The following is a 27,109-nucleotide window of genomic DNA, read 5'->3' on the forward strand; positions in this document are numbered from 1 at the left end:
TAGTTTTTTAAATAATATTTTTATATTTTTAATGTTTATTTTTGAGAGACAGAGAGAGATAGAGTGTGAGTGGGGAGGGGGAGAGAGAGAGGGAGACACAAAATCAGAACAGGCTCCAGGCTCTGAGCTGTTAGCATAGAGCCCAACATGGGACTCGAAGTCACAAACCATGAGATCATGACCTGAGCTTTGAAGTCAAATGCTTAACTGACTGAGCCACCCCGGTGCCCCATTTTTAATAATGTATTTTTAAAAGTCAGTGAGCAGCTACAGGCACAATGGAAAATTAGATAAGTAAAAAATAATAATAATAAAAATAATAGATACTGGAACTACTGAGTTCAAGGTCTACAGTTTTGGACCTAGTTTAAGTTCAGTTAGAGACCAGGCTGTACTGGATCCCATAGCTGAAGTAGATAGCAAACCCAATCAGCATCCAGACACCAAATTGGGCCCAGGTGGCAGCTGACATCTGCATCATAAGGCAAACATTCACAAAGATGCTCAGTAGTGGGAGGAAAGGCAGAGCAGGGACCTTAAAGTGAAGGGGACTAGAGCTCTGTGGCTGTCTCCAGATGACCCCAGTGATCCCAGTGATGAGAACCAGGAGCAGCACAGCCACTGAAATCCACACTGGGTCTCCAGAAAGCAGAACTGGCCACTGGGCCAGCACCAGGCAAAGGAGAATTAGCAGCAGAGCAAGCAGTGAGGAACATAGACAACCCGGCCAGAGAGTGGAGTGGGGGTGAAGCTGCCTGGAAAAAGTAGTCCCTGTAGAGTCAGCCTCTCTACTGTATGTCCATTCTCCTCCTGCACCTCTGATTCATTTCCCCCACTCCTCCTCTCAGGCTGATACCTGATGATGAGAACACAAATAGCAACCATGGAGTAAGACATCAGGGACCCAATAAGCATGAGGTCCACAAGATCAGTGAGTCCAAAGAAGAAGATCATGATTATTGCAATAATGTAAAAAATTACAATAATCCCATGCTGGGGGATACTCCAGGTAAGGATCCTGGTACAGACAGGGAACAGGAGGCCATCTACTGCCATATCATGTAACAGTTGATATGTGAATAAAATAAGGTCAACCCTATTTCTAAAAAAAAAAAAACAAAAATACAAACACTACCACATAGTAGGCAGGGGCCCAGCCTATAAGGAGATATGCCTCAAGCAAGATGCTCCCAGGTTTAAGCTTGTAGTAAGGCACCATAAGTGTAAGTGCTAAAGAGACACCAAAATACAGCACAAAGCAGATGAACAGTGAAATCACAATGCCCCTGGGGATGGAACGTTGGGGGTTCTGGGCTTCTCCAACTCTAGTAACAATTTCCTCAAAACCTATAAATACATAGAAACACGTAGCTGCTCCACGGAGAATCCCCTCAAAGCCAAAAGGCACAAATCCTCCAGAGCCCAGAGGGCCCAAGCTCGAGGTGTCATTGAGTCCAGCCATTGCATAGTCCTCTTCTGTGAGCTTCCAGTTGTACAGGTGCCCTTTAATGAAGCCAGAGATGATGACAAAGCTTAGAACCAAAATTTTCACCAATGTGAACATTTTGATAACTGAGGAAATGCAAATATACCACAACTCTGTGAGATACCACAGAAGAAACATAACAATGAAGTCTAGATTGTCTTCTAGAAGGTGGGAAACATGTGGTAAGATAATTTCATGCAGGGTCACACGCAGGTGCTCAAAAGCTAAGAAGAATATGTGTAAAAAAATGACTGCATTAGCACCAATGGAGAGGAGGAGGTTCCAGCCAGTGATGAAAGCCCAGAGCTCACCTATAATGACATGACTGTAGATATATGCCAAGCCAGAATGGGGAACCCGGGCACTAATCTCTGCATAGTACAGCCCAATCAACATAGAAAATAGGCCGGCCACCAAAACACAAATCACAAAAGATGGCCCTGCTTGATTTCTGACCACCTCACAAGCCAGGACAAACACACCTACACCCAGTGTGCGGCCCACACCCAGGGCCACTAAATCCAGAGTGTTCAGGGTTCTCCGTGGGTCATTCTCAGCCACCGGTTCCTTCAGCGTAGGTCCGCGTACCAGTTTTTGACCAAATCTATGGAGTGCCTGACACAGCATCCTAGCTGGAACTGAAGAGGATTCCAGGATCAGAGAGCTGTAGCAAGCCCAGGGAGCAGAGTCTGGGATCAGGTTTGGTGAGTCTGAGTTAAGCCAAGTTGAGTTGGGGCTGCCGAGGTCCGTTACTCAGGCTTCAACGCTGCTACTTTGTATTTTCTGGCATGTGATAGCTCTTCACAATGCCTAAATAAACAATAAATATTTACTGAACAACAGTCTTCAGCCAACTAACCAAAGCCCAGAAGTCCCATGTTACCTGTTGCAGCTCGAGTATCAGAGACTGAAACCAAAAGATTACTAAAAAAACTCAACCCTGCTTTCCCCTGAGAAAAGTGTCAAATATCACCCAACATTCTCCTTTTTACACATTACATGACAAAATCTCATGTGGGTTCATCTAACTCATGTAGCTTCATATACTAATTAAGCTGTAGGACACAGCTGTAGGACACAATAGGGTATGAATTTATTATGCAATAATTCACACATGGGATGTTTGTGTGGTGCTTGAGCATAAGTTATGACACGTTAATTCATGAACTAGAGGAACTTGTTGCAGTTACAGAACCATTTCATAAATATATTCTGAGTTTAAAATACAAATATTGGTCCCAGAGTCTTAAAATTCTTTAGCTCCAAATCAGCTCCCATGGTCAGATGTCCCCCTTGTCCTCACCCGACATCATCAATTTAGCTGTACTGGTGGCAAAGAATGTACAGTCCAACCTTTTCTTTTACCCATACAGGCCCACAGGGGGCGCTGTGAGAAGAGAGGTAGAGAAAGAGGCAGGGCCTTCATAACTACCTGTAAGAACTAGAGAAACCAGGCTGCCTGGTGAGGAAATACTGGAGAAATAGGTGCATAAGCCAACCATGTGTCCCTTACTAAGGGAGAGGAGCCAGAAAGGCCATTTTGTGAATTCTGAGCATTCAGTTAACCTCACCCAAAGTAACCAGGCAAAACTTAATACAATTTTTGTATCCACAATTGTGAGAGTGTGATAGGGAGGAAGGAAAGAAGTAGGTCACCTAGCTCAGTACCTTACAATCAAAACAATTCCTTCTGTATCCTCCCTGTCTGGGTTCCAGGACACAAGGAGAACTCACTTCTGCAGACAGTTTCCTCACTGGCCACACTGTGCTCTATAAACACCCTGCATCATCTGTGATGTCAACTGCCAGCCATGTGGAGACCATGCCCTACTCTGTGAGCTTATATTAAAACACAGACTTGTAATTCACTATTAACTTTCCATGGTAGTTATTTTCCACTCGCTCAAATCATGGTCTTAATATGCCAAAGATATTTTCTTAATGAAGAAACACTACCCTACATGTGGTTCCTCCTTCCTCCTCCTCTGCTGCTGCTATTCAAATGGACCCCTCCTCGAGTGGAACAAGGCTTTGGTGAACAATTCACAGCAATGCCCCAGAAATGAGTAGTGAAGAACAGAGAAAACAAAGTTGAACAGCCTTCACTCTCCTACTATTCAGGCTTTGATTTTGAGAGAATTTTAGGAAATGTCATCAGTGGTTTTTAAAGACAGAAAGGTCAAGTCAAAATTGAAAAGTCTTCTCTACAGATTATCAAAAGGAATCCTAATGCTATGGGTCAAAGCTTCTGTGTACAAATCCATCTAGACTCCTTATTTACCACCCACCAGTGGCAACCAGTTTCAAGGTTATGATTTACTAATAAGCACATAACATAGACAGAGTCAATACTTAACTCATGGAATCTTGCTACACTGTAAATGTCACTGATATGTCCCACACCGACCCCCAGGCTTCAAACCCTTCAGTGCTTCCCACTGCCCTTCCTTCCTAGTCCTTCCTTCCTTCATCATCTGACCTGTGCTGGTTCCTCCAGCCTCACACCCTGTCCAGCTGCTGCTCCAGCTGAGAAATTCCATGTTCACCCTGTTACCTGTCTCTAATACTCTCTTGTCCCTTCACTTAGCTACCCCCTACTTCTCTTTCAGTTCCCAGCTCAAAAGTTGCTTTTCAGGAGCCTCCCCTGACCCTCATGCTGCCCTTCCTATGTGCTCTCATACCACCCAGCTTACCCCATGTGCCATTTATCCTAATGTGTCACAATTCCTGCTCAGCTGCCTGTGCCCTAATCAAAGTGTGAGTTAGATGCTCAATTAATGTTCAACAAAAACTTGTTTAACAAATACACACACTGAGAATAGAAACCTGAAAGAGAACATAATCCAGAATTTCTATCTAATTGACTTTGAGATACATGCTTTTTAGCCAAACAATATTTATAATATGGATCTAGGTAAAGATATAAATGGTATTGCCTTCCTTGTAGAAGACAAGCAGAATGAAAGTGTGAAGGAAAAACAAACTGATGAACCCTTGACCTCACGTCATTAATGGCAGGTATAAGCCACACAGGGTGGCAAAGAATTGCCAAATTTTTTGAAGGCATCATGCTCAGGCCCTATAATATAGGTGGGATGTCCTAAGTCAGAGGTTCCCACTTCAGGGAACAGAGAGAGGGATAATGAAGACACTCAGAAACATTTTCATACTTCATACCCTGCCCTTCTGGAGATTCTTATCCATTAGCTCTGTCCTTCCCATGGCTACTCTAAATCACCCCAAATGACAAGAAATTGTCCTCAATTTCAAAAAGAAGAGATTATAAAAGTTTCTTTCATGGGAAAGCAGCACAGTTTAGTAGTTAGGAGTAAGGAGGCTATGCAGGTACACAGTTCAGGTTTAAATACAACTCAACCTTAGACTATGTACTCTGGACAAATAGTAAACTTCTTGGTGCTTTAGCTTCAATAACAGTCAAATGAGAGTAAAAGTACTCATAGGGTAATTGTGAGGTTTAAGATAAATGATGCCTATAAAGTAGTTAGCTCAGTGCCTACCAAACAATATGTAATTAATATAATCTACCTAATGTTTAATATTGATATCTGATCCAAATCCCCAAACTTTGAAAATCAATTAGTCTTTATAAATTTCTAGCCCCAAAATCATCCACAAAAATTTGAACCTGTTAGCTCACCCTCATGAGATAATGAAACAGTTTATTCCATATATTTTGTCTTGAAATGCTAAGTACCCTAATTAGACACCTTCTTACATGGTACTAAACACTTAGAGGTCCTAGGCTTACTGGGTTACTCCAGTAATGAAAAAAATTCAAGCCTCAGGACACCTGGGTGGCTCAGGTCACAATCTCACACTTCGTGGGTTCAAGCCCCATGTTGGGCTCTGTGCTGACAACTCAGAGCCCGGAGCCTGCTTCGTATTCTGTGTCTCCCTCTCTCTCTGCCCCTCCCTGCTTATGCTGTCTCTGTCTCTCTCAAAAACAAATAAACATTAAAAAAATTTTTTAATGCAAACCTCAAACATCATCATCATCATCATCATCATCATCAATATTTTTGACTATGGATGTCTCATTCATAGAAGGGGCAGTGCTGGGTACTGTGCTAAGAGCAACAACCATTATGTCTGAAATTGTGGACTTGAGTCTTGGATCTTCCACTGCACTATATAAACCAGGGTTATTTGCTTGATGTCTCTAAGGTTTTCTCACCCACAAGGAAACTTACCTACTTCACTTGCCTTATAGGATAAACATAAGAATTTGATGAGAAGATACAAAATATCACTCACTGCTGGTGAGACTGTAACTGGGGTCATGATCCTGAAGCAAAATCTTAGTGGAATTAATAATGCATACTCCCTCCCAACTTGCAATCCCTCACTGAGGTAAACACCCCAGAGAAACTCTCTCCTGAATCTATAAGGAGGCTCAGCTGAAAGAGTTCATCACAGGACTGTTTCTGAGTTTGGACTATGCCAACCTCTGTTACTAGAGAAATGTACAGGTAAAATGTGCCACATGTACACAATGAAATATTACACAGCAGTCAGAATTAAAAAGTAGATTAAAGATAACAACATGGGTACATTTCAGAAACAAGTAGCAAAAGTAGAAGATGAGGTATACAGCACAGTTACATTTATATACATTTATTTTTTTTCCAATATATGAAATTTATTGTCAAATTGGTTTCCATACAACACCCAGTGCTCATCCCAAAAGGTGCCCTCCTCAATACCCATCACCCACCCTCCCCTCCCTCCCACCCCCCATCAACCCTCAGTTTGTTCTCAGTTTTTAAATCTCTTATGCTTTGGCTCTCTCCCACTCTAACCTCTTTTTTTTTTTTCTTCCCCTCCCCCATGGGTTTCTGTTAAGTTTCTCAGGATCCACATAAGAGTGAAACCATATGGTGTCTGTCTTTCTCTGTATGGCTTATTTCACTTAGCATCACACTCTCCAGTTCCATCCACGTTGCTACAAAAGGCCATATTTCATTCTTTCTCATTGCCACGTAGTATTCCATTGTGTATATAAACCACAATTTCTTTATCCATTCATCAGTTGATGGACATTTAGGCTCTTTCCATAATTTGGCAATTGTTGAGAGTGCTGCTATAAACATTGGGGTACAAGTGCCCCTATGCATCAGTACTCCTGTATCCCTTGGGTAAATTCCTAGCAGTGCTATTGCTGGGTCATAGGGTAGGTCTATTTTTAATTTTCTGAGGAACCTCCACACTGCTTTCCAGAGCAGCTGCACCAATTTGCATTCCCACCAACAGTGCAAGAGGGTTCCCATTTCTCCACATCCTCTCCAGCATCTATAGTCTCCTGATTTGTTCATTTTGGCCACTCTGACTGGCATGAGGTGATATCTGAGTGTGGTTTTGATTTGTATTTCCCTGATAAGGAGCGACGTTGAACATCTTTTCATGTGCCTGTTAGCCATCCGGATGTCTTCTTTAGAGAAGTGTCTATTCATGTTTTCTGCCCATTTCTTCACTGGGTTATTTGTTTTTCGGGTGTGGAGTTTGGTGAGCTCTTTATAGATTTTGGATACTAGCCCTTTGTCTGATATGTCATTTGCAAATATCTTTTCCCATTCCATTGGTTGCCTTTTAGTTTTGTTGGTTGTTTCCTTTGCTGTGCAGAAGCTTTTTATCTTCATAAGGTCCCAGTAATTCATTTTTGCTTTTAATTCCCTTGCCTTTGGGGATGTGTCAAGTAAGATATTGCTACGGCTGAGGTCAGAGAGGTCTTTTCCTGCTTTCTCCTCTAGGGTTTTGATGGTTTCCTGTCTCACATTCAGGTCCTTTATCCATTTTGAGTTTATTTTTGTGAATGGTGTGAGAAAGTGGTCTAGTGTCAACCTTCTGCATGTTACTGTCCAGTTCTCCCAGCACCATTTGTTAAAGAGACTTTTTTCCATTGGATGTTCTTTCCTGCTTTGTCAAAGATGAGTTGGCCATACGTTTGTGGGTCTAGTTCTGGGGTTTCTATTCTATTCCATTGGTCTAGGTGTCTGTTTTTGTGCCAATACCATGCTGTCTTGATGATTACAGCTTTGTAGTAGAGGCTAAAGTCTGGGATTGTGATGCATCCTGCTTTGGTCTTCTTCTTCAAAATTACTTTGGCTATTCGGGGCCTTTTGTGGTTCCATATGAATTTTAGGATTGCTTGTTCTAGTTTCGAGAAGAATGCTGGTGCAATTTTGATTGGGACTGCATTGAATGTGTAGATAGCTTTGGGTAGTATTGACATTTTGACAATATTTATTCTTCCAATCCATGAGCAGGGAATGTCTTTCCATTTCTTTATATCTTCTTCAATTACCTTCATAAGCTTTCTATAGTTTTCAGCATACAGATCTTTTACATCTTTGGTTAAATTTATTCCTAGGTATTTTATGCTTCTTGGTGCAATTGTGAATGGGATCAGTTTCTTTATTTGTCTTTCTGTTGCTTCATTGTTAGTGTATAAGAATGCAACGGATTTCTGTACATTGATTTGGTATCCTGCAACTTTGCTGAATTCATGTATCAGTTCTAGCAGACTTTTGGTGGAGTCTATCTGATTTTCCATGTATAATATCATGTCATCTGCAAAAAGCGAAAGCTTGACTTCATCTTTGCCAATTTTGATGCCTTTGATTTCCTTTTGTTGTCTGATTGCTGATGCTAGAACTTCCAACACTATGTTAAACAACAGCGGTGAGAGTGGGCATCCCTGTCGTGTTCCTGATCTCAGGGAAAAAGCTCTCAGTTTTTCCCCATTGAGGATGATGTTAGCTGTGGGCTTTTCATAACTGGCTTTTATGATCTTTAAGTATGTTCCTTCTATCCCGACTTTCTCAAGGGTTTTTATTAAGAAAGGGTGCTGGATTTTGTCAAAGGCCTTTTCTGCATTGATTGACAGGATCATATGGTTCTTCTCTTTTTTTTAATTAATGCGATGTATCACGTTGATTGATTTGCGAATGTTGAACCAGCCCTGCATCCCAGCGATGAATCCCACTTGATCATGGTGAATAATTCTTTTTATATGCTGTTGAATTCGATTTGCTAGTATCTTATTGAGAATTTTTGCATCCATATTCATCAGGGATATTGGCCTGTAGTTCTCTTTTTATACTGGGTCTCTATCTGGTTTAGGAATCAAAGTAATACTGGCTTCATAGAATGAGTCTGGAAGTTTTCCTTCCCTTTCTATTTCTTGGAACAGCTTGAGAAGGATAGGTATTATCTCTGCTTTAAATGTCTGGTAGAACTCCCCTGGGAAGCCATCTGGTCCTGGACTCTTATTTGTTGGGAGATTTTTGATAACCGATTCAATTTCTTCGCTGGTTATGGGTCTGTTCAAGCTTTCTATTTCCTCCTGATTGAGTTTTGGAAGAGTGTGGGTGTTTAGGAATTTGTCCATTTCTTCCAGGTTGTCCAATTTGTTGGCATATAATTTTTCATAGTATTCCCTGATAACTGTTTGTATCTCTGAGGGATTGGTTGTAATAAGTCCATTTTCATTCATGATTTTATCTATTTGGGTCATCTCCCTTTTCTTTTTGAGAAGCCTGGCTAGAGGTTTGTCAATTTTGTTTATTTTTTCAAAAAACCAACTCTTGGTTTCGTTGATCTGCTCTACCGTTTTTTTAGATTCTATATTGTTTATTTCCGCTCTGATCTTTATTATTTCTCTTCTTCTGCTGGGTTTAGGCTGCCTTTGCTGTTCTGCTTCTATTTCCTTTAGGTGTGCTGTTAGATTTTGTATTTGGGATTTTTCTTGTTTCTTGAGATAGGCCTGGATTGCGATGTATTTTCCTCTCAGGACTGCCTTCGCTGCATCCCAAAGCATCTGGATTGTTTATTTTCATTTTTGTTTGTTTCCATATATTTTTTAATTTCTTCTCTAATTGCCTGGTTGACCCACTCATTCTTTAGTAGGGTGTTCTTTAACCTCCATGCTTTTGGAGGTTTTCCAGACTTTTTCCTGTAGTTGATTTCAAGCTTCATAGCATTGTGGTCTGAAAGTATGCATGGTGTAATTTCAATTCTTGTAAACTTACGAAGGGCTGTTTTGTGACCCAGTATATGATCTATCTTGGAGAATGTTCCATGTGCACTCGAGAAGAAAATATATTCTGTTGCTTTGGGATGCAGAGTTCTAAATATATCTGTCAAGTCCATCTGATCCAATGTATCATTCAGGGCCCTTGTTTCTTTATTGACCGTGTGTCTAGATGATCTATCCATTTCTGTAAGTGGAGTGTTAAAGTCCCCTGCAATGACCACATTCTTATCAATAAGGTTGCTTATGTTTATGAGTAATTGTTTTATATATTTGGGGGCTCCGGTATTCGGCGCATAGGCATTTATAATTGTTAGCTCTTCCTGATGGATAGACCCTGTAATTATTATATAATGCCCTTCTTCATCTCTTGTTACAGCCTTTAATTTAAAGTCTAGGGGCGCCTGGGTGGCGCAGTCGGTTAAGCGTCCGACTTCAGCCAGGTCACGATCTCGCGGTCCGTGAGTTCGAGCCCCGCGTCAGGCTCTGGGCTGATGGCTCGGAGACTGGAGCCTGTTTCTGATTCTGTGTCTCCCTCTCTCTCTGCCCCTCCCCCGTTCATGCTCTGTCTCTCTCTGTCCCAAAAATAAATAAAAAACGTTGAAAAAAATAAAAAAAAAATAATAAAGTCTAGTTTGTCTGATATAAGTATGGCTACTCCAGCTTTCTTTTGGCTTCCAATAGCATGATAAATAGTTCTCCATCCCCTCACTCTCAATCTAAAGGTGTCCTCAGGTCTAAAATGAGTCTCTTGTAGACAGCAAATAGATGGGTCTTGTTTTTTTATCCATTCTGATACCCTATGTCTTTTGGTTGGCGCATTTAATCCATTTACATTCAGTGTTATTATAGAAAGATACGGGTTTAGAGTCATTGTGATGTCTGTATGTTTTATGCTTGTAGTGATGTCTCTGGTACTTTGTCTCACAGGATCCCCCTTAGGGTCTCTTGTAGGGCTGGTTTAGTGGTGACAAATTCCTTCAGTTTTTGTTTGTTTGGGAAGACCTTTATCTCTCCTTCTATTCTAAATGACAGACTTGCTGGATAAAGGATTCTCAGCTGCATATTTTTTCTGTTTAGCACACTGAAGATCTCGTGCCAATCCTTTCTGGCCTGCCAAGTTTCAAAAGAGAGATCAGTCACGAGTCTTATAGGTCTCCCTTTATCCCTTGCTACTTTCAGAATTTTCTCTTTATCCTTGTATTTTGCCAGTTTCACTATGATATGTCGTGCAGAAGATCAATTCAAGTTACGTCTGAAGGGAGTTCTCTGTGCCTCTTGGATTTCAATGCCTTTTTCCTTCCCCAGTTCAGGGAAGTTCTCAGCTATTATTTCTTCAAGTACACCTTCAGCACCTTTTCCTCTCTCTTCCTCCTCTGGAATACCAATTATGCGTATATTATTTCTCTTTAGTGCATCACTTAGTTCTCTAATTTTCCCCTCATACTCCTGGATTTTTTTATCTCTCTTTTTCTCAGCTTCCTCTTTTTCCATAACTTTATCTTCTAGTTCACCTATTCTCTCCTCTGCCTCTTCAAGCCGAGCCGTCGTGGTTTCCATTTTGTTTTGCATTTCATTTAAAGCGTTTTTCAGCTCCTCGTGACTGTTCCTTAGTCCCTTGATCTCTGTAGCAAGGGATTCTCTGCTGTCCTCTATACTGTTTTCAAGCCCAGCGATTAATTTTATGACTATTATCCTAAATTCACTTTCTGTTATATTATTTAAATCCTTTTTGATCAGTTCATTAGCTGTTGTTATTTCCTGGAGATTCTTCTGAGGGGAATTCTTCCGTTTGGTCATTTTGGATAGTCCCTGGAGTGGTGAGGACCTGCAGGGCACTTCCCCTGTGCTGTGGTGTATAACTAGAGTTGGTGGGCGGGGCCGCAGTCAGACCTGATGTCTGCCCCCAGCCCACCGCTGGGGCCACAGTCAGACTGGTGTGTGCCTTCTCTTCCCCTCTCCTAGGGGGGGGATTCACTGTGGGGTGGCGTGGCCCGTCTGGGCTACTTGCACACTGCCAGGCTTGTGGTGCTGGGGATCTGGCATATTAGCTGGGGTGGGTAGGCAAGGTGCATGGGGGCGGGAGGGGCAGGCTTAGCTTGCTTCTCCTTAGGTGATCCACTTCAGGAGGGGCCCTGTGGCAGCGGGAGGGAGTCAGATCCGCTGCCAGAGATTTGGCTCCGCAATGTTCCCCATATTCCCTAGCATGTTGCTGCCCCCTTTTCCTTGCAGGGCTTCAACCTCCCTGGTGGGCACCTCATGAACTTCTTCTACCCACTTTAGTGTCTCGCCCAGAATCCCCTGCAGGTTGGAACTGAGCTCTACTCCAACCATCTTCTTTGCTTCCTAGGGCTCACCCAAGTCCACTCCAGCCCTCCTCGGTGCCCCCATTCAGGCCACAGCCCCTCCCACTATCACTGCAGGTTTCTCCATGTGGATGTGCTACAGGTCACAATGCCACCCAGGAGTCAACCCCCACCACTGTTGCCCTTGCTGCTGCACCCTTGGCTTTTCCACCCTTTTCACGGTGGACACAGTGGCTCTGAAGTCCCCGTTGCCCTCCCCCACCAGTGTCCACGCCAGTAGCCCAGACCACGTTCCTGTCTCTGTGGTCACCAACACTGCAGCCATGACATCACCATCATAGCCCTGATCTGGATTGCCACTGTGGCCTGGGTGGCACCTGACTGGGAGAAGAAGACAAAGAGCAAAGGGTCCTACACGTGCGCCCTTGCTTCAAGGAGTTCCAGATGGCTGCAATCTCCTGAGGCATCAGGCCATCCACACAGGCGCCAAGGCTGGCCATGTCCCTTCCAGTACTATGGAGATGCCCACCATGGTCCCCCTAAGTCTCCTGAGCATCCCTAGCTGAGCTGAGTGGACCAGTGGGGGAGGGAAAGATGAGAGTGCAAGTAGTTGAGTAGTCACAGGGGCCACAGAGGCCATGGTGTTGGGTGGAGTGTGACCCAGACCCACCCTGGAAAACACATCCAGAGAAGCACACCTGTGACATGCTTGGCAAGGCCTTGGTGACCTCTCCCACCCAAGCCTAGACAAGCTATGACTTCAGATGAGGAGTTCTACCCATTACCAATGTTCCTACAGTGATGCAAGTGCAATGACGGTGGGGGCTACTACGTGTTCCCATGCTACAGGACAGGATGGCGCAGTGCACAAGCCCTGCAACTACTCCCACTGTGGGAGACCGTCTCCCTCAAGATCATCTCAACAGCCATGTCCCACAAGTGCCCTCCACAGACAGCCCTTCAAATGTGACCTATGTGAGGCAGCTTTTGCCAAAAAGGACCCACTGTGGGCATACACAGTGTGACTCAAGGAGAAGGTGCCATGTCATGTGTGAAGGAAGATGCGATCTCGGCTTATATTTTGGACCACAGGAAGGTGCACTGCCAGGACCCTCATCATGTCTGTGAGTTTTGCAACCAAGGTACCGGTGAGGTCTGTCTTAGAACAGCAGCTGCAGTGGCAGTGGCACCCTCTTCCCCCAGCTGTGGGCTCCCTCTAAGCCCAAGGGGCAGCCTCTCAGCCACTTCCCTCCCAGCCCTGGTGAACTATCCTTTGGAGGCAGGGAGAGTGGAAAGTGTAGGAAGGTCCCTTGGAGTCCTCTCCTCTTCCCCTCTCTCTTCCCAACACCTCCTCGCTACTTTACCCATCAACCATAGAGCCTCCAGAAGGAAAGGAGGAAGACATCTTTCTTAGGGGAATTCACTAGGTTTTAAGGATTTGGTTCTCCTGCACCTCTCTCCTCCCTGAATCCACACACACCTGTCCCCTCAGTTGTGTTAAAGTCCCGGGTAGTGGGCAGGACTGGAAGAGCACAGGAGTGGCTAGTGTCCTCACCCTTCTCCTCCCTCCACCCTCCCCCTGCCCTGCCCTTCCAGGGATGTGTGAGCCCCTCCTTGATGGTCCTTCCTCTTCCTCTTCCATCCCCACTACTCTCTGCTGTCTCTCCCTGGGGAATTGGTGCTTTTCTTTCTTTAAGGGGGGGAAGAAGGGAGGGACTCAAAGATTCTGTCACACAGACCAAAAAAACGTGAGACTTGGAGTAGGGGCAGAAGCAGGGAAGGCAACTGTAGTAAGTTCATAAGGTGGGGTTGTTTGGGGCCAGGCCCTAAACATCATTTTACTAGTATAACTATCAGAGTAAGACAAGTCAAGGGAGCAAAAGAAAGAGCCACTAGGGCCAGAGGTAGGACAAGAGATAGAATTTTGGTGTTCAGGGTAAACTGGGGTGGGGGAGAATCTAGGGTCTATAGATGCTTACCAGAAGTGGGGGGATGAAGCCACAGTGTCTCCATTCCTCTTCCCCTCCAGCTCCAGCTCTGGCCTTTTTTTCTCATCCCCCTCCCATAGGACAGAAGCTGTGGCCTTGCCATGTCATTGTGTTCCTCTGTCCCCTGCATGTTCCCCACCCTCACTCCCTCCTTTTTTGTGGGCCCCATTACAATATTTTAATTCAAAAAAAGTAGAAATGAAAAGAAGTGACCAAGACTGGCAGGGTGGGGGGAATCAGAGGATAAAGAGTGGGGTCATAATTCTGTCTTGGAGGAGTGGACACAATGTGGCGACATGGAAGGTGGAGCCCATGCATGTGATTTCACATGAAGTATCTGAAAATTGAAGGGTGAGGGAAGAAGTAAGGAGGCAGGGATGTGAACCAAAGACAGGGGAAGAGGCAGGAAAAGACAGAGATAAGAGAAGCAAGAAAGAGAGATGGAAGGGAGGGCAAGAAAGGCCTGTGCAGCCTCTCCATAGGCAAAGATCCCTGTGAACCCTGGATAGTAGCCACGTTTGGTGTTGGAAAAAGGACTTTAAAAGGCAGTGAAGGCCTGGCACCAGATGTGTATTGTGATTTACCATAATCCCTGAAACACTGTTGCTACATGATCACACAAACGTTCCTGAGAGCAGGCTCGGACCTGGCCATTGCTGGTGAGACCCTCCACCAGAGGGTCTGAGTGGGTCAAAGCTGCAGGGCCCTCAGAAGTAAGGGGTATGGAAACACAGCCCCATCTGAGATAAAACTCAGGAGGGAGCTGCCTCCTGGAAGCTGATGACTTGGTTGTGAACAGAGTAGAAGCAGGGAGTGGATGGAGGCCAGAGACAAAAGAGGGGTGCTTGATTGCCAGTCAATGGGAGCACAGAGTTCTGATACCATAGACTGGGTAGCTGGGTAAAGCCATTTTCACCTCTCCCATGCATGCGCATACACACACGCACACCACAACGATCCACTCCAGTAAGCTAAGAAGCACCATCTAGTGGAGGAAAGAGCTGTTACACCACTCCCTGTCCAACTGCGCCTACCACCCTCTAGAGTAACACCACAACTCTCTTTCCCTGCTTAGTTTAGAGATTATAAAGTGCTTCATAGATTGACTTCTAGGGTTTCAATTTCAATCGTATTCCATTCTATTCATTGGTCCATCTATTCAATTTCTTTCTTTTATTATTCTTGAATACAGAAAGAAAAAATTTATTTTTATTTTTATAAAAAGATTTCTCTCTACTTTTTTCTACTATATTTTTTGTTTTTTTATTTTTTTAATTTGTTAAATGTTTTTTATTATTTTTGAGAGAGACAGACAGAGTACGAGTGGGAAGGGGCAGAGACAGAAACAGACACAGAATCTGAAGCAGGACCCAGGCTATGAGCTGTCAGCACAGAGCCCAACATGGGGCTTGAATTCATGAACTACGAGATCATAACCTGAGTCAAAGTCAAACACTTAACCAACTGAGCCACTTGGGTGCCCCTATTTTTTACTTTTTTACAAAATTTTAAAATTGTTTTTACTTTCATCATTTCATTTTATTCTATTTTATTGTATTTCTTTTTTTATTTTCAAATGTTTCCTTTTTTTCTTTTTCCTTTCTTTTTCATTTTCTTTCCTTTTCTCTATTCTATCAAGCTTCTTTCAACAGCCAGACCAAAACACAGCTATGATATAGTATTCTATATTTGATTTTTTGTGTTGTTTTTAATTTATTTTTTTAATTTATTAATTCTTTTTATTCCTCCAAAATGACAAAATGAAGAAATTCACCCCCAAAGAAAGAACAGGAAGAAATGACAGCCAGGGACTTAATCAGCACAAATACAAGCAAGATATCTGAATCAGAATGTAGAATCACGATAATAATACTAGCTGAGATTGAAAAAAGCATAGAATCCTTTTCTGTGGAGACAAAAGAAGTAAAATCTAGTCAGGATGACATTAAAAATGTTATAACTGAGTTGCAATCGTGTATTGATGCCATGGCGACAAGGATGGATGAGGCAGAGCAGCAAATCTGTGATGGAGAGGGCAAACTTATGGAGACTAATGAAGCAGAAAAGGAGAGGGAAAATAAGGCAAAACAGCACAATATAAGAACTAGAGAATTCAATGACTCTTTAAAAAGGAATAACATCTGAATCATAAGGTTCCTGGAAGATGAAGAGAGAAAAAGGGGTAGAAGGTTTATGTGAGCAAATCGTAGTGGAAAGCTTTCCTAACCTGGGGAAAGACATAGACATCAAAATCCAGGAAGCACGGGAAATTCCCATTAAGTCAAACAAAAACCAACCATCAACAAGGCACATCATAGTCAAATTCACAAAATAAACAGACAAGGAAAGAATCATGAAAGCAGCAAGAGAGAAAAAAAAAAGTCCTTAATCTATAAGGGAAGACAGATCAGGTTTGCAGCAGACATATCCACAGAAACTTGGCAGGCCAGAAAGGAGTAGCAGGATATATTCAATGTGCTGAATTAGAAAAATATGCAGCCAAGAATTCTTTGTCCAGCAAGGCTGTCATTCAAAATAGAAGGGGAGATAAAAAGTTTCCCAGACAAACAAAAACAAGGAGTTCATGAACACTAAACTGGCACTGCAACAAATTTTAAGGGGGACTCTCTGAGAGGAGAAAAGATTAGACAAAACAAAACAAACAAACAAAAAAAGCAACAAAGACTAGAAAGGATCAGAGAACACCACCAGAAACTCCAACTCTATAGGGAACACAATGACAATAAATTAATATCTTTCAGTACTCACTCTAAATGTCAATGGACTAAACGCTCCAATCAAAATACATAGGGTAAAAGAATGGATAAGAAAACAAGATCCATCTATATTCTGTTTACAAGAGACCAATTTTAGACCTAAAGACACCTTCAGATTGAAAGTAAGGGGATGGAGAACAATCTATCATGCTAATGGTCATCAAAAGAAAGCCATAGTAGTCATACTTATATCAGACAATATAATTTTAAAATAAACACTGTAACAAAACAAAGCAAAACAAAACAAAACAAAAAGACCTTAACAGAGATGAATAAGGGCATTATATCATTATGGGGTCTATCCACCAAGAAGACCTAACAATTGTAAACATTTAAGCCCACAAATACATAAATCAATTCATCATAAACATTCAGAAATTCATTGATAATAAGAAATTGCCTAGAATATTTAGTTTTATAAATCTCTTCAACTATACACATTTATTTTGCATATATTTTTATTTTATGCTCAATAACAGGCAACAGAATCAGGTATTAATACTTCTATTTTACAGATAATGAAACTAAGGCACAGAGAGGTTAAGTAACTTGCCTCAAGTCACAGAGCTGGTAAGGAGCAGAGCAAAGAATCAAATGACTGCAGTGTGATGCCCGCTCCTGCAGGTGAGTCCTGCAACTTCTGCCATGGGAAGCAGCTAGTCTTGGGGCCTGGTGTGTGAGGGAAAAATTACTCCCCAGAGGGCAAAAGACCTGCCTCCTGTGGCCCTTCTCAGCATGTTCTGCCTGGAAGAGCTTGGCCAAGTTGGGGCCTCATCTGGAAAGTGGGGAATTCATACCTTACCTTCTGAAGATGAAAGGCTAAACCAGATCATTTACTGAAGGTCTTTGAGATTTAAAACACAGAATTCAGTCCATGAAAAGGGTAGGTGAAGGGTGTAGCCAGGATAAAGTTCTCAAAGCCTTCAGTCTTCCCATTACCCCTCCCCATCCCCATCCCTGTCTCCCTCTCCCTCTTTCTGTCTCCTGACCTTCAGGGTCCTCTTCCCCACCTGCTTAAGTCCTGGAAGCTGTCTCCCCCAGCCATGGCTCACTATCCTATGCAGTACAGGCTCAGTCAGCCTCACAGCCTATGAGGACACATCAAGGCCAGAGACATCAGCCTAGCTTCCCAACATCTTGCCCACCCAGCCAAGAGTCACTGGGGAGCTACAACCATGGAATATTTTACATTTCTGCTACACATCTCTACCACCTGTGACACCCATCACATCCCACCACTGGAGGGTGGGCTCTCCTGGCCCTCCAAGCTTTATGTCTCTCCAGCAGATCCTGTTTCCTCCATCCCTCTAACACACTTTTCCCAAAACACACACACACACACACACACACACACACACACACACACACACTTCCTTCTCATCCAAGGTCCACTTTCCCTACCCCCAAGATCATGCATTTACTGAGAGCTCTGACTTATCTCATCCTCTCCTTTCCATTTCTCTGCTCCTTGTTAACCAAATGAGTATCATTCTCCTTGTCTCCTAGGAAACCTTCTAGACTTGTGTGTCTTCCTCCATCATCCCATCTTTGGTCACTGCCAGTCTCCCATCATCTGAGTCATGGGGTCTGGTCCAGTTGTCCTTGACCAACTCAGCTCACAAACATTTGCTGAGGGAGGACCCAGAGCACTATGCCTCTCTGTCTTGGCTCTCAGCCTCATCTTACCAGCTGCCAGGATCTCCCACACGGTAGGGCCCTTGATTCTCCCTCTGGGTCTCCCCTCAGTGTCCAGAACACATAGAAGGCAGAGTGTGTGACTCACTGATTCATCTCCCTAGGATAAAAGAGGAAACAGAGGAAGAAAACCAACCAGGGACATCATCTTAGCCTACACTGTCCTGTGAGGTGCCTGTTTTCCTGGCACTCCAGGAAAACAAGCAGCTGGAGGGAATCCATCTCTAGTGGGGCAGTGCTTTCCTTTAGAGATCCTAGGGCATGTGTGTGTGTGTGTGTGTGTGTGTGTGTGTATGCATGCACATATATGCACACACACCTGACATGCACAGAGGGGAAAGGAGGATGTGTTTGTGAAACTCCAGCAGCCCAGGTCCTGTCTGGAGGTGAGAGTATTTAGAAGCTAGACTCCCAGACCCTCTGCAGCCCCAGCAGACACAGGCCCATGACTGCAGGGACAGAGGGCAGCCAGCGCTGCCACCATAGGTGAATGCATGCTGGACCCTGGGTAGGCTCCATCCTCCCTGGGTTTGAATTTGCTCCAACCAGGGTACAATTCACATGGTTTTCTGTGTTCTGTGCTTCAGTCCAGTCCCCATCTTCCCTTTTTGTCCACACTCACGGGCATTTCCTGTGTTCAGAGCTTAGAGCACTTGTTAGGCTGAACCATAAGAAATTCCTGGTAATCAGTTGGTTGTGGTTTCTACAGCCCACTGCTTTTGCTTTTCTCTCTTCTAAACATTTTTTTACACAGGCTAAGGAGACAGGGGAGCAGACTGAAGAAGGGCAAATAATAAGAGCTAATATATATTGAGTGCTTACTATGTACCCAGCATTTTGCATCCTTAGTACAGTGTTATTTTTTACTACAGTCCCAGGAATTATTTCCTGAAGACCCTGCAATTATTTCCCACCTTTTATAGGTGAGTGGGTCCAGGTGGAGAGGCTACATGGGGAGGAACAGGGCTGGGATTCTAGCTCAGCTCAAGACCTCCTGCTTTGCCACGGCCCCCCACAACCAGGGGAGTCCTGGCAGAGACTGGGAGCCAGAAGGCAATGCCTGAAGCTTCACATCAGGATGGGGAGGAGGACACAGGCAAAACTGGAACTCTGGAGAGGCCAGAAGAGCCCCCATGGATGCAACATGGGCAAAGGCCAGGGACCACACCTGAAACCCAATGGGAGAAGGGCCAGTCAGAGAAAGAACTAGGTCAGAAACACCACTAGGGCAGATATGGGAAGAGGAGTTGGAGGCAGCCAGGGGCAGAGCACAGGACTGAGGAAGAAGCACCTGCAGGGTGCAGCCAAGGCACGTGTAGACAGAAGTGCGGTGACTTGGAGTAACCATGCTACAGATCCAGGACAGCAAGGCGGGGGAAATAGCAGTGGCACAGGGAAGGAAAGATAAAGTCCAGGTGAGAGGATAAAAATCAGGAAGGAGGGAGAGAACCTGTGGAAGAGATATGGGATTGAGGTAAGTGGAGGAACCCAGGTTAGAGGCTAATTGTGCAGAGGGGGAGTCAGAGTCATCAGTGAGGAGGGAAAGAAATGGGAGTGAGATGGCAGAATAGCAGAAGGAGTGAAGGAAGGAGTGCATGAGTGGCACACACACACCTCAAAGCAATTGTCTGGTCATTGGTTCCAAGATCAAAGGCAGCACCCCAGCCACATCACCCCAAACCCTGGCAAGTGTTTGGATGGGATTGATCAAAGGGCCTTAGGGCTCAGACAGTGGGAAGAGAAAGGGAGGTCATGAGCCAGTGTGTGTGTGTCCTTCTGTGCCTGGCAGGCCTATGGGTACCTGAGAGTGTGTGCGCATGTGAGTGCACCTGTTCCAAGGAGCAGCCTGTTGCCTGCAGGACTCTATGTCTGTTCTCCTCTGCCTCTTCATGAGTTTGTCCCCAGCAGCAGGAGTCTGTGATTCATTTATACTTTTTCTAGTCTCTCCAGGCAAAGCACTTTGCCCGTTTGCTGTTTGCCTCCTTGCCATGACCTCAGCAGGGACAGATGGAGCCAGGGAGGGAGAGAGAAGGTGATGCTTGGGCAGTTAGTACTTCCCCCACTCCTACTGCAGACAGGAGCCCCCACACTCACACACACATAAACACAGACACATACACAGCATACACCTTTGCACACAGCTACCCACCACAGCATGCAGCCAAAGAAAATACACACACACAAAAAATGATACACCAATCACACAGGACCAGAAGACACACAAATGAACAAAGGTACTCAGACATATGAACATGACAATCACCCACACAAATGGAGAGATAAGAGCCTGGGGCACAAAGTCACTTGATGCAACATCACCTGGATGTATATCTTGCCCCACAACACATACAAACACAGAAGACATGCAAATCTGGGTATACACTTCTCCAGACAATTGTGCACATCCACATCACTGCCTAACACATCTCAGGGCACCCTGCAGTGGGCTCCAATATCTCTGCTAGCAAATTCAAAACACCCAGCGTGGCTGTCAATATCTGCCACTCTTCACTACCTTTCATGCTGGTTCCCAATCCAAGTATTTAGTACAGGCCAGTAAAGCTGTCTCCTGCCTGCCTTATAGTTTGCTTATCCTACTTCAGAAGCAAAATAGAGATTCTACTCCTCTTTTCTTCCTCCATCCCATGCCCTCTTGGCTTTCTCCTTCTACACCCCATTCATGAATCCTGTCTTCCAGGCAGCCTTTCCTGATGAACTAACTGACTCTGATTCTGAATTTGCCATTGTCCTTTGCACTTGTTGGTCTGTGCTGGGTCAGTGTCACCAGGTTACTTTGCATATTAGTTGACAGGGAGGGAACTGTAAGCTCCCCAAGGGCAGGACCACTTGACCAATGATTTCAGGCAAATGCTGGTCTCAGTGGTCCAGTACCAGGCTTGGAATGTTCCTGGGAGTATTATTACCTGGTTTCACAGACAGAAAAGTTATGCCGGGCCCCAGCAGCCACCACGAATGTCTCCCTCTGTCACATGCTGCAAGCATCTCCTTCAAAATGATCTTTCAGAGCCATTTTGGAGGAGGGCACATCCTCCACTGTGTCCTCCCACATTCACCTTGTATTTAACTGGAAATATGGCTTCCCAGCTGGGTCCTCCACTTTTTCTCCAGCCTCGGAGAAAACTTGACAATTCTCAATAATTAGATCCACCCTAAAGGACAAACATGTGCCTCTGGTGAGGATGCTCAGAGCTGTGCTGCAGGCTGTGAAGACAATCCCCACAGAGGATGCCAGGTGACCAGGCACCTGCAGCAGCAGTTGTAAGTGCGCCAGTGAAGAAGATGGTTGTGTGGAATAGGTTCATTGTACTTAAAACAAGAGACAGCAAGGTAACCCTAAAAAGCCCTCACTGACCACCTCCCCACCTCCCCACAGGGCTGTTTCATCCCAGCCCAGCCCCTCTGAGGAGACAGGTGCCCTCCTTGTTTTCCCCCTTTCCCCTCATCTGATTCTCCACAGCCTGTCCCTCTCCCTGCCCCTCTCTCCCTCCTGCAGTGAGAGGCACCCTCCCTCTCGCTGTCTCTCTGCACACCCTCCTCCATCATATTCCTTCTCCTCCTGTTTCCCTCTGTCTTCTGTCCATTTCTCTACTCTCTTCTCCACTCTCACTTTTTCTACCTCTGATCTCAGTCTCTGCCATTTCTTGTCCATCTCAGTCTTTCTGTAACTCGCATCTTGTTCCTGTTCTCCCCCCTCCACCTCCACTGCTCAGAGCAGTCCTTCAGGCGGGGTGTGGGGTCTCCTTCAGCACTGGAGGACTCTGCCATTTTGTATGGAGCTCTGAATTGTTGTGTTCCTGCCATACACACACACACACACACACAGCAGCAGCAGCAGCAGAGTCCTTGACTCAGAGTCCGCATCCCACTTTCGGCAACCTCTCACTGACTCTTTCTCTGCCCCCCACCCCCTCCTTTCCTTCTCTGTCTCCCTCTCCCTCCATCTCTGCTTGCACTTCTCTGGCTACCTCCTCAGCCCTGGCCCCATGTCCATGGATCGGTCTTTGGCTTTGGGTCTATGGCTACCCCTTGAGCCTGAGTCCAGCTCCTGTCTCTGAGTCCCTGTATGACCCTACTATCTCTGGCCTCTAGGTGTGTCTGGGTGTCTATTTTGGATCTTTCTTTCTGCTCTCTGGATGTTCCTCTCTTTCCTCTCTCCTGTCTCTGGGTCTGGCTGCCTGTCTCTGTTTCACTGCCCACTGTCTCTGTTGACTCTGTGTCTTGGTCTCTTGGACACTCAGGGTGCTAGAACCTGATCTGCCTTACAAGTCCCAACTGTTGGACTTGGCTTGAATTTACTGAGCCTTTCTGTCCCTGTCCCTGTGTCCATCTCTCCCCTTTTGTGCACCCTCCCCCTGATGCCCTGGAATTCCAGAGGTGGGCTGGCTCAGAGGGCACAGAGATGAGGGCAGCCCTTTGTGTGGAAGGTGGTCTGTGCCAGGTTAGGATGCACTTCCAGCTCTGACTGCAGCACTCTGCTTCTCACAGAACATTCCCCAGGATCCAGATACAGGTCACTTCCCTTCCTGCTATGCTGGCCCGACAGACCTTGAGGCTGGGCCCTTCCCCTCCCTAATCCTTCCACTGGAAGCCACTGGAAATTCTGGAAGGGTACTCCAGGTTCCCTTTGGCCATGTATCTACATGACTGGAGTATTCTGTGAGAAGAAGAGTGAGGAGAGACAGGAGACCCACTGCAGATGTATTGCCAGAGGGGGACAGGGTGTCCAGAACAGAAAGTCTGAGACCCTTGCTCCTGCATCCTGGACCAGAACTGCTTAGTGACTCTTTGCAACACTCAGACAGGCCCACATGGGTGAATCAATCCAGAGAGGAGATGGGGCTGGGCTTCAAATATGGGAATGGGGAACAAAAAATATGTGTGTCCTTCCTTCTTTTATTCCCTCTTGGCACCTGTAACCCTTCTTGTACATAAGAAGCTCTCAATAAAGTCCTTGGCTCATATTTCACAACCAAAACAGTGCCATAATCAGTGGAATGCAACCCCTATAAATAATCCTTCCCACCCCCACCCTCACTCACCCAGGACAGTTTGCGCTACCAAGACTTCCAAGCACCCCAGTGATCATTGGACCCCAGTTTGAATCCCAGTCATTCCTACCCCTCCTCCTCCATCACTTACCTCATGTCCCTCCTTCCTCCTCACCTCCCCCTTCCCCAACCAATGGCACTTGGCTCCCTGGATGTCTCCCCCAAAGACAGGCAGTCACTAATGAGCACTGAGCACTAGAAGGAGCAGGTCAAGGGCAGCCTGGTGGGTGGGAGGGGATTCCAGAGCTAGCAGATAAGGAGTCCCATCAGCATCTGTCAAATGCATCATCTCCCTCCAGCATCCCTGTCTCTTGATCCTGGCTCCTGCCAATCCACCTCCCTGCTGAGGCTGAGGGACTGAGCTCAGGTGCAAATTCACAGAAGCCTAGACACATAATGCCTGGTCTGCTCCACACCAATTTCCCCCAGGAATGTCACTACTCCTGAAGTTTTTACCTGAAAACTCCAAAACTCTAGGAAGCTGAGGATGTAGATGGAACCCAAGGAGGAACTCTGCTCAATATCTTGATCTCAGCCCCTTCCTTGTCTCCACCACACATCCCCAAAAGTAGAGCTTAAATCTTCAGGCAATGGTAAAGAGGGTGAAATCTCAGGAAGACTATCCCAGCCTTAAAGAGACGTGAATGTTTCCAGAAACCAAGGGAGATGGGGGGAAAGATGAGGTTAGAGGAGCAAAGGTCCCTTCTCCTGATATAGACAATTTCCACCAGGGGACAAGGGACTTGGCTAGAACAACTTGAGCAGAACCTTCTCAGTAGAGACCTGCGATAGGCTTGGTGGCCACAAGAGGGCGGCAGAGAAGGGCTCTCTCCCTGCAGAGCCAGCCCTGAGCCCTGGGTACTGAGATAGGGCTGGGCTGCAGGCTAGAGTCCTTGGCTCCAGCAAGAACCTGTGAATTTCTGAATTCAGGAAACTCCTCTTACAGTCTTCCCACTATCATCCCATATTGTCTCTGGCCCCTGAAATGCCATCACCCATCCAGTCCCCTTGCCTTTTCTGGCCCCCCTGACTTGGGCTGCTGACACAGAAGGGCCACATGGCTTTTCCTTTATGGTTGTTCAGCAGGTGACATCCCAGCTCACACAGGTGATGCTTCACAGGGTCCCACCTGACAACTAGAGTCATAACTTGAACCCACATTTTCTTTATTCTCAATCCAAGGGTCTTCCCATTTTGTGCTGACTGCTGCTCTTAGCAGAGAAGCATACTTCATAGGCCCCAGTGGGAAGACTGCTCACCTCACTTGTTGTGAGCATGTCAAAGCTGTACCCTTCCCCATGTGATATGTTTACACACATGAGAATGCACACAACTGTTAACCACAGAGCACAGACACGTACACCACAAACACCATGCAGTGCACACCCTCACCCTCAGCACACACACCCCTCTGTCCCTCAGAGTCCCACGGCCCCTGCTCCTCTCTTCCTACATCCTGAGCTGCAAGAGAAACTTCTCTTCATTCATTATTTTCTCTTTGTCCCGTGTTTGCAGAGGCTCTTCAGAGTTATAGACAGAAATGTGCTTTTCCTGTTCTAATCTTGTTCCCTCCCACCACAGCCCTGTACACATGGAGAGGAGGGGCCATTCAGGGTCCTCAACTCTCTTCCCAGGGATCCTCTCTATCAGGCCCTTCAATGCTCCTTGCTCCTCCCATCCCTCTTCTCACCTACTGACTCCTCCTCCAAATCCTGCTTGCTGCTACTGACCCTCTTTTAACCTCAAAAGTTGGGTCTCCTAGGGAGGGAGGTGAGCACTGAAAGGACCGAGAAGGAAGGATAAGAGGGACAGGGAAGAAAACCTAACTACAGACCAAGGGAAGGCTCTGTCCTGTTCCCTTTACCCTCAGCTGGGAACTTCTGGCTTGAGTATGACCCAGTGTTCTGACTAGCCTTACTTCCTCCCCTCTCCTAGGAGCTAAGGTGAGGAAGTGATAGTAACTAGATTGAATGCATTGACTCCGTGGAATGGGACCAGTTTGGGGGAGGGGGGCACATGTGCAAACTTGTGGACTGGTGGGTGAATATGTGCATGCAGGCGTGCCACGCACAACCCCTTCTGCATAGTCCATCACACATAAGAACTCCATGTCATTCCCCAATCCAGGACTCCTTCCTAAGAAAACAAGAAGAGAAAAACATGCCAGGATTTCAAACACCTTATTCCAACTTTCCACTCATGGGGGAAACCTGAAAAGATAAAACCCTCCCCCTTTCTTTCCCTCTCGCCATGTGCCTCCTAATATACTCTGGTGTTTGCATTTTCCCCCCGGACCCTCTGGGTGCAGCTCCCACACACCTTCCCCAGAATGGAAGAGGCAGCAGACAGCCTCCTCCTTGCTAAGGACTGAGACAAAAGCCAATCACCTTTAGGGGCTCTCAAGGTGCCCATTCTACTATAAATTCCCGAAGTCAAAACTATTCTGATATTATCACATACATAAATGAGTATACCAGGTAGCAGGGGAAAAACTATAAGGCAGCCAGATGAGAAGGATCAGGAATTGTTTTCGTCTTCCCAGAGTCCAGCTCCATGGGGCTGGAGCGTACAGAGTATTACTGTTTAACTTAACTCAGTAAGGTGGGTGGCAGCAAATGAGGCAAGGGAAAAATGGTACCTCAGAGGGAGGGCGCCTGGACACAGTCCCCACCTTGCGTGCATAGAGCCAGGGCTCCTGGCCAAGATGTCCAAGCAGTGACAGCAGAAACAGAGGGGGTGGGGGTAGTCAGGAGAATTTGGTGATTCTCAGCCCCCAATAAAGGGTGCTGTACTTGGTGGGGGCGGGAGGAGTAGAGGAGGACCTATCATCATGGGAGCTTATGAGGGACTGGATTTTGGTGCCTGGAGAGAAAACGGCTTCAAAGGGACTCTGGGTGAGACCAGATGGACTCACGCTGATTGAGACAAACACTGCCTCCCCTCTTCCCTCCCCAATATACCCACTCTACAGAAGACAATAACAAGGGCCATGATGGAACTCAGCTTCCCCTACCCCCAGCACCTGTGAATCCTGAAGCCCAAGCAGAGAGAGTTCTCCAGGGTGTGTACCACTCTGTCCCATGGTCTTCATCTCCACAGACCCAGTGGGGCAGGAGAGAGGAGGATGGAGGAGAACTTGAGGTAGAACTGCCCTCCCTCAGAACCTTCCTCACAGGGTCCTTCCTCTGGCCTCCTTCCCATCTGCAGTTCTTATGGGCATATGGAGGTTCTCTCCACTTCCAGTGCTCCATGCAGGACTGCAGTTAGACCACAGAAGGGACTTACCAGATTAGCATCTTGCCCATAGCCACACTCATACTGGAGTAGGGAAGGCTGAGGAAACTGGGCTTTTCTGAATAGGCACAATGAGCTGAGCATGATGAGATCAGGGAGCCTGGGGAAGGGAGGGGCAGCTCACTGGGATGAGAGGCATTGTAAAGTTGGGCAACTGTCAGAAGCAGTGGTATCCAAATACACTTTAGGATTTATTGGGAAGTTCTTCTCAGGTCTGATATCACTTCCTCCTGCTTTAGTTTCAGATTGTTTCCCTTTTAGGGCACTTTTGGGGAAGGAGAATTTGAATTGTAGGTTTGAGACTTGAGGACAGAGTTTCAATTACCTCTCTCCATCTAGATGTATCCCTGCTACTTGACTTTCCTCACTGGCTTTCACTCCCAGGCCAGGTAGGTATTCAAAGGCTCCCTGAGAAAACCTCCAATGTCAATTAACAATTCTGAG

At 45.7% G+C, this 27,109-nt stretch overlaps 1 long non-coding RNA gene and 2 pseudogenes across 2 annotated transcripts in view; all 3 read right to left on the reverse strand.

Moving 5' to 3' along the window:
- Positions 1-27,109, reverse strand: part of LOC145715613 (uncharacterized) — a 338,798-nt gene that overhangs the window by 264,829 nt on the left and 46,860 nt on the right. The window lies entirely within an intron of this gene.
- Positions 1-27,109, reverse strand: part of LOC132694624 (cationic amino acid transporter 3 pseudogene) — a 136,754-nt pseudogene that overhangs the window by 37,096 nt on the left and 72,549 nt on the right. The window lies entirely within an intron of this gene.
- Positions 272-2,296, reverse strand: LOC132694629 (cationic amino acid transporter 3 pseudogene; annotated as a pseudogene).

The sequence above is a fragment of the Panthera onca genome, chromosome B4 (assembly GCF_046562875.1).
Source record: "Panthera onca isolate mPanOnc1 chromosome B4, mPanOnc1 haplotype 2, whole genome shotgun sequence".
In the NCBI taxonomy this organism is placed as follows: Eukaryota; Metazoa; Chordata; class Mammalia; order Carnivora; family Felidae; genus Panthera; species Panthera onca.